We start from the raw sequence: 7839 nt of genomic DNA, 5'->3' as shown, positions 1-7839 counted from the left end.
CGAATGAAAATATTTCTTTTTCTCAGCAGGTAATTAAGCTGTGGAACTCCTTGCCACAGGATGTGAGGGTGGTGCCTGGCTTAGATGCCTTTCAAAGGAGATTGGACAGATTTCATGGCTTGTAACCTAGGATGGGTATGTGCAATCTCCTGGTTTTAGAAGTCGGCTACCTCAGAATGCCAGATGCAAGGGAGTGGCGACAGGATGCAGGCTTCTTGTCGTCCTGTGTGCTCCCTGAGGCATAGCTCAGAGCACTATGCCTGTTGGCAGCAACAGTTACCCTGTACATGCCCGATCTCATCTGATCTTGGGAGCTAAGCAGGGTCAGGCCTGGTTAGTACTTGGATGGGAGACCGCCTGGGAATACCAGGTGCTGTAGGCTTATACCATAGTCTTTCCATGCCCGATCTTGTCTGATCTCGGAAGCTAAGCAGGGTCAGGCCTGGTTAGTACTTGGATGGGAGACCGCCTGGGAATACCAGGTGCTGTAGGCTTATACCATAGTCTTTCCATGCCCGATCTTGTCTGATCTCGGAAGCTAAGCAGGGTCAGGCCTGGTTAGTACTTGGATGGGAGACCGCCTGGGAATACCAGGTGCTGTAGGCTTATACCATAGTCTTTCCATGCCCGATCTTGTCTGATCTCGGAAGCTAAGCAGGGTCAGGCCTGGTTAGTACTTGGATGGGCGACCACCTGGGAATACCAGGTGCTGTAGGCTTATACCATAATCTTTCAAGACTGAAGGTTGCCGACCATTTTCCCTGAGGCATCTGGTGGGCTGCTGTGAGATACAGGAAGTTGGACTAGATGGGCCTTTGGCCTGATCCAGGGGAGCTGTTCTTATGTTCTTATGTACCCATTTACCACTGAAGCTTCCCCTTTGCTGGACACAGCCCCAGGGCCTTATTTCTCACCTTCCCCAGTTTTTCAAGAGTTGGCAACCTTGTGACATCTCCAGCAGATCTCAGAAATCCTAAAGATCTCAGAAATCTTCAATTTTTAGAAGCATCAGACCACTGGCAATACTCTGTGTAAAAGCAGGAGAGAACCACATTGTCCTGCCCTACATGCCATTAGGCCCTGGGACACTGCTGGCCAGAAAGGAAGCAGCAGCTAACCCAGTTTGGTGATTTGTCCTACCCTGGAATTGCTTTGAAAGTAGACTTTTAAATTTGTTGCATAGTTGATGCCGTTTCAAGTATGAGGGTTTGTTGTTGTTTTTTAAATAGGATCCCCAAAGTCCAGAGAAGAGAAAGGGTGCCAACTGATCTGACTGTCCTCTGGTCTTCTGAGCACAACAGCTGCACCCCTGATCTGCACTGTTGCAAGGGATCTTGGCATCCATGCCTTAGGCATCATAGGCTGCTGCTGCAAAACTTCTAGGGCGCAGTTGTCACGAATGGTGGCTGATAAACACTCTTCTCTCTTTCCAAGCCTGCACAAGTCTGACAGAATAGAAATGGCCACAAGCGGCCACTCGTCCTTCCTCCCCCGCTCCGTCTGTTGCCACTCTCTTCCTTCCTCTTATTTCTGTGTCTCATAACAAGGCTTTTTAAAAAATTAAAATCTTCTATTGGGCCAGATGGAGCTACTGCGATTTAAGCAGACCTTTCTTTTGAAATCCTTTTGGGGAACACCAAAAGGGAAAAGATGACCTATTAACAGGACTTGGATTCATAAAACCCATCCCATCCTCCTATATGCACAAACAGATATTGGGAAGGAGAATCATTATATGTGGGGCAGGGGGACATATAATGTCCCCTTTAACATATAATGTTCACTTTTTGTCTGCATTTTTTTAAAGCCCAGTCCTATCTTTCCACTACATCCAGTGGGCCGGCTGGGGACCAGAACAACCGAGAGAGGTAATAAAAAATGTTATTTACTTCTCTGGCCACTCCACAACACCTTATGGGCCTACCCAGACCTATGCCAGCTTCTTTGCTGGCAAGTTCTGTTAGGTTGAAGGGAATATGTCAGGCCTGAGATGGGGGCTCTGGATCTAGTGAATGTTGTGTGATCTACTGTGATCTGCCCTTTTCTGCCCCTGATTTGCCTATGCCCTGGACTGATCCCCACCCTTATCTGCCCCCAATCCCCCCTTACCGCCATCATGACCGTGCTGATGCCCTGCCTACACAACACTGCTGTTGGTGTGTGGCCTCCCAGCCTTTGCACCAGAGGCTGCACTCCACAGGCCACTGGAAAGGCAGCCACAATGGCGGACTGTGTGATATGTTGACAGGGTCCACCAGCATAGGATTGGGTCGCAAGGTCTAGTATTTTGGGAACTGATTTTTTCACTTTTTCTGTTATTGCACCTCCTGTCCCTTTAACACAGCACATTATTGATCTATGGAAATGGCTGCTGCAAGATGTGGCGATGGCCACTAGCTTGAAAAAGAGAATTAAACACAGAGGACAGGTTTATCAGTGACTACTGGTCACGACTGCTTCCCTCTTCAGAGGTGGTGTGCATCTGAAGACCAGTTGCAAAGAAGCCACTCAGGGAGAGCGAGAGGCTTTGGGGAAGTACAGTAGGCACTCAGTATCTGTGGGGGATCCATCTCAGGATCCCCCATGGATACAAAAATCCATGGATACTGGAATCTGCAGTGGGGGGTGCAGCGCAACAGTTACTCAACTTGAGGCTGTGTCTGGCCCTCCGGAGGTTGGCCGATCACCCAACCTCCTCAGAAGGCCTCCCAGACATGACCAGAAGCTTTCAGTTTGTGCTGGCAACTTCCAGTCATGTCTGGGAGGTGTTCTGAAGCTCAGCGAGGCCTTCTGAGGGCTGTGGCATGGACTTGGCACCTGTGGATGTTCAAATCCATGGATGCCAAGCTCACAGAGAAGGAGGGCTCACTGTATTTAGTTGGCCACATTTGAGAATGAGGATGCTGGACGAGATGACCTGATCAGTAGGACCCTTATTGCATTCTTAGCAGCAGCCTGATCCTGAAATATTGAAAGTGATGGTTTCCCACGGCCGATCTGCAAATTAGGAAAAGTTTCGCCTTCTCTATTCCATTTTATTTTTGCTTGTCAAATTGCTTTTTAGGTACAGAAGTAAGAGCCCAAAGCTATGCATATCTACTCAGAAGTAAGTTCATTTATAGTCAGTGGGGCTTACTCCTAAGTAAATGTGCAGCCTTAGGCTACTAAAAATGTTGTCAACCCTCCAATGGAACTTATTTTATCCTGGAGACCAATTTTCCCCTTGAACAAACTTCCACTTTTCCCCCCAATACTGAAAATCTTGCAATGGTACAGAAATAAGACGCTTGGGATCCAGGGAAGAACTTGATTTTCAAACCTGGGTCTCCGAACCTCTCTCTCTCACCTGCTTTACCTCATCACTCCACCTACACATCCTGAAACTGGCCAAGAATTTGCTATCATCAAACTTCCACTTCCTTATGAGAGTGGAGTGTTGTTGTCTATCATCCTTATTTTATTTTATTTTTCTGTCCATTTTCTTTCTTCCCAAACACTGCTGCTGAAGCAATAATATCTAATGAGGTGAGGGCTGTTATCTCTTTGCTGCCAACCGCCTGACAATGGTGGGAGGTGTTTCGCTGACCTGAGGAGAAGCCAAGGGTGGCTAATGGTCCATTAAGAAGCATTTTCAAATTAGGATTATAATCCATCTCCACATAAAAACAGCAGAAATGTTTCAGGTTATCTAGCTTTTTAATTGCATCTTTGAAAAATTGGCAGGAAATTAAGGCAAGATAATGTCTTTGGATTTGACCAATGGCATGGCACCTTGCTTCAAACTACAAAGCTCGAATAATGAGATATTGGTTCAACCCCCCCCCCTTCCCCACATATGAAGAAGGCCTAAGTATTTTCTATTTTGCTAATGGATACAACCTAGGAATAACTTATTGACTGGAGCAGGCCAGTCTTCCAAATGAGCTCACAAATGTTTTAGTAGCCTGGATGCCCATCAGGGCCAGCCCATCTGCGAGGCCAACTGAAGCAGTGGGAGTGCCCATCTCTGTCCGCCTACTTGCCTTCACTGCTCCTACTTCTTCTCTCATTCCCTGGATTGAAAAGGTGGAAGGTGGACAGAAAGGAAGAGGGAATGAGGAAGGGAGGAAGCTGCTGAGGTAGAACATTGGAGAGTGGAAGGAGCAGAGGATGGCACATCATCAGATAAGGGTGGGCAGCGTTTGGCATGCCGCCTCCGGCATCAGGATGTCTTGGACTGGCCCTATCTCTGTCTTTAGAAACTGCAGGTTATGGGGGCTCTGACACAGTGATGACGCTGAGGAGGGGCAAGGGAGAGCGGAGCACCAGGACTTCTAGTGTAGCAGGTGCCATCATCCAGACAGCTACATCGGGTGCAGAGGGTTGAAACTGTTTTCTGAAATATAAAAGTCAGATCTGGGATATTTTTTAATCCCATTTTCAGTTTTTATCCGTTCGTTTTAACCTGTCGCAGCTTATGCCGGGCATTTGGGACGAATGAGCTGCAACTCTAAATGCAACGCCATAAGTTTAAAAGTGGGAATAAAAGAATCATAAATACAAAGGTGCAATAAGCGACAGGAGATGACAGCACGCTAATGAAGAAATTTAAAGTTGATCATTTTCTTTTGCACAGAGCAAGGCTAAGGGGGACGTCATGATTTAAAATTGACCACTGTACTACCTTCTTACAGTATGTCCTCCCTCTGCAGACTGATGAAGACTCCTGTAGGATCCAAAAGCTTGCTGCTTGATACATTTTTTGGTTGCACGTAAAGAAAGCCATAGTTTCAAAACTAGATCCTTTTTGGTTGCACGTAAAGAAAGCCATAGTTTCAAAACTAGATCCTTTTAAAAGATCCTGATCCTAAGATAGTTCAGCTGACACTTGTTTTTTTTCCTGTTTTATTAAAAATAGAACAACTTTATGGTGTATTATGGCCTGAAGAAGCCCATGCAAGTCAAAAGCTTCCTAATCGGCTGAAACAGCTGGCCCAACACAAGGGAATCAGAGCTAAAACGAATTCAGAAGCTTCCTTTCATCAGAGCAGCTGCAATGATTAGTTAGCAGGAAAAATTCTAGAATATTGTTAATAGACTAATAATGCCTATGGTTGAGAGCCTATCATTTCAGAAGCTAAATGGGGCCACCCAGATATATATTTGGGAGACTCCTTGTATATATGACTCATTTTAGTGAAGCAGACAACCATTATTTCTGGAGCTTGTTCAGTATCATGGAGGTGGGCAACTGGGTTGGGGGAAAATAATTGTTTGTTGCAGGTCCTACCTGTTCCTTCCTTTAAAGTAGGGTTGGCAACCTACGGCCCATGTGCTGTATCCGGCCCATCACCCAAAGTCATTAGGCCCGCACAGAGCTTGACTGGGAGGGGGGGGGCTGTATGTGTTTTTGCTTTCTTCATAGTTGTCTCTGATCTGTTTAATGTTTGTTTGAAAATATGAATATTTGCTCAGATATTGCAACGGGTCTCTTCCCAGCACATTGATAACAAGCTCTTTTATTAGGTTTGGCTGCCTGGGCTCTGCTTCTGAGTTTTTATTTGCCTTTCTACAATTTCAAACAAGAATTAGCCACCATTGTTTCCCCCTATTGTCCAATTTCAGAGTTCTTGCAGAAGCTGATAAAGCACAAGGGAGGACGGATTGATTCAGGCTGCTGGTCCAGCTCCAGACTCAAGAGAAACCAGATGCAAAGCAATCCAGATTGAGATAAGAAACAGTTCAACAGGTGAAGTTGTTTACATCCTTGTACAATAAGCTGCTGCCGCTGCCAGGATTTATCTTGTACACAGTAACTGCAGACACAGGAACCTCCTCTGGGTCTGGAGCTGACGATATGTGTGTGTGAGAAGTTCTCTAGGTTTGTCACTTTTTTGCCCCTTCCACAGTGCCCATGCAAAGCTTTACATTCAGATATAATCCGCCAGATTTTAAACCACATGAGCAGCCCAATCCTACCTGATCCCTTGCGCTGCAATGTAGCGGTGTTGACGCGGCCTCAGGGCAGTTTTGACTCCTGCACCTGCAGGGGAGTTTTGGCTGCTGGAGGTCTCCTTGGGGTAAGAGGATATTTGTTCCCTCGCCCTGGGATAAGCCCAAGCAGCCGCAATGGGTCAACTGGGACCTGTGCCAGCTCAATTGCTGGCACTAGTTTGCGGTGACCCATGCAGGTGGATCAGGCCCATGAAGGGGATTTTTATTTGGCAGGTGCCACCACAGCTGAACCTGCCCCCCCACCAGGCCTCTTCACCCATCCCCTGCCCAATCTCCTCCCCATTCTGCCCTTCCCCACCCTCCTCCTGCCCTGTTCCACCCCCCTGTGCTAGACTGACCTGTTGCAGTGGACTTTCTGAGGTCCACCAGCACACGTGGGAAGCCTCTGGCTTTCCTGCTGGCAGCTGCTTGTGCTGCCCCAAAGTGCTTTACATCTGCTTTGCAGCAGCCTGCCCTAGCAAAATGCACATTCTGCTGGTGCTTCAGTTATATAGGATTGACCCATAAAGCAATTGCATGTCAGACATAAATTTAACAGGTGAGAGCTTGTATACCAGCTGAGCTATGACTCAAAACTGTCATGATTTGAATCTAGCCTCTGCCACAAACTCCTTAGGTGGCTATGGGCAAGCTACTGCTTCTCCGCTTCAAGTTTTCCATCTGCAATATGCTGATGATAATACCTTATGGATTGTTGCAGGGAGAACATCAAGATAAAACCTTGAAAAGTGCTATATAAATGCTCAGAGCCTCTCTGCTGCAGCAAGCAAGACTAGTTTAATTTCTGCCTGCCACACACTGTTGAAGGCAGAAGTCTCATGTCATCTCCGTATCCTGAAAAGTGTACCTGTTGGCAATATCCTTGCCAGGCCATTTTAAAAAGTAAATAAACTTTTTTTATTTGGGGGGGGGGGGTGGAAGGGTAGCAGCTGCAGCTATGACAGTGAATGAAGGAAGAAGCACCTAGAAACTTTCATGCAATGATTCCTAAAAGTACAAGAACATCCTCAGCTTTCAGCCTGGAACTCGGTTCTGAATGGATTGAAGTCCTTGCAGCCGTTTCTTTTGTCCTAAAGCTTTTGCAATTTGTTGCAGTTATGGTCCTTAGTGGGTTTGCTCCAAAGTAATCCTATTAAAGACAATAGGATTGCTATAGAGTTAGATGATAGGTTATAGACTCCAGAATTTGGCCTGAATCCATTGGGAGTATCTACTGCACATGCTAAGTCCTTTTCAGTGCAGCTTGTTCCAGAAATCTTGGTGGTGGATTGTGCCCTACACCTTTCTCCAGGGGTGGGGGAAGCGGTGGTGGTGGGGGCCAGGGAGGGTGGGTTCACCTAATGTCTCCATGAAGTATTACTAGCTATGTGTAAAGTCCTTGAAACTAAATCCCATTAAGTTCAATGAGGCTTCCTCTTAAATACGTATGTGCAAGGCAAGACTGCCACTTAAAATAATTATTTTTGTAGAGATTGCCTCTTGTGTACACTCATTTACTAACCTCCCCCCCCCCCCCCCAATCCTGGGAAAGGGTTTGTGGAAGTAAATTCCTTACCAGAAAGGGCAAAACCAAAGAAATGTTGTGCTCTCTTCTGCCTCCTCCCCTTGCTTCTTCTGTCCTATTTCTAGATGCAGACAATTTTAATAACAACATGAAGGATTTTCGTCGAGCTGTCAACTGTTTAAAGAATCCTAATTGATTAATTGTCTGCCTTTTGACAGAAGGATGAATTAAATTTAAATAAATTTGCATATGGCAAAATCTCAATCTTGCTGCCTTTTTATAGGCAATACTGAAGGGGGTATAAAATAATTGACAATGTAATGAACAAAAGCCTCCAGTGA

At 46.1% G+C, this 7839-nt stretch overlaps 1 pseudogene; it reads left to right on the top strand.

Annotated features, from left to right (window-relative positions):
- The first annotated feature begins 262 nt into the window (after window positions 1-262).
- On the top strand, window positions 263-382 carry LOC136662845 (5S ribosomal RNA; annotated as a pseudogene).
- The last annotated feature ends 7457 nt before the right edge of the window (window positions 383-7839 follow it).

This window comes from Tiliqua scincoides, chromosome 11 (genome assembly GCF_035046505.1).
Source record: "Tiliqua scincoides isolate rTilSci1 chromosome 11, rTilSci1.hap2, whole genome shotgun sequence".
In the NCBI taxonomy this organism is placed as follows: Eukaryota; Metazoa; Chordata; class Lepidosauria; order Squamata; family Scincidae; genus Tiliqua; species Tiliqua scincoides.
Note: the sequence above shows the minus strand (reverse complement) of the source record. Positions and strands in the feature narration are given on the sequence as shown.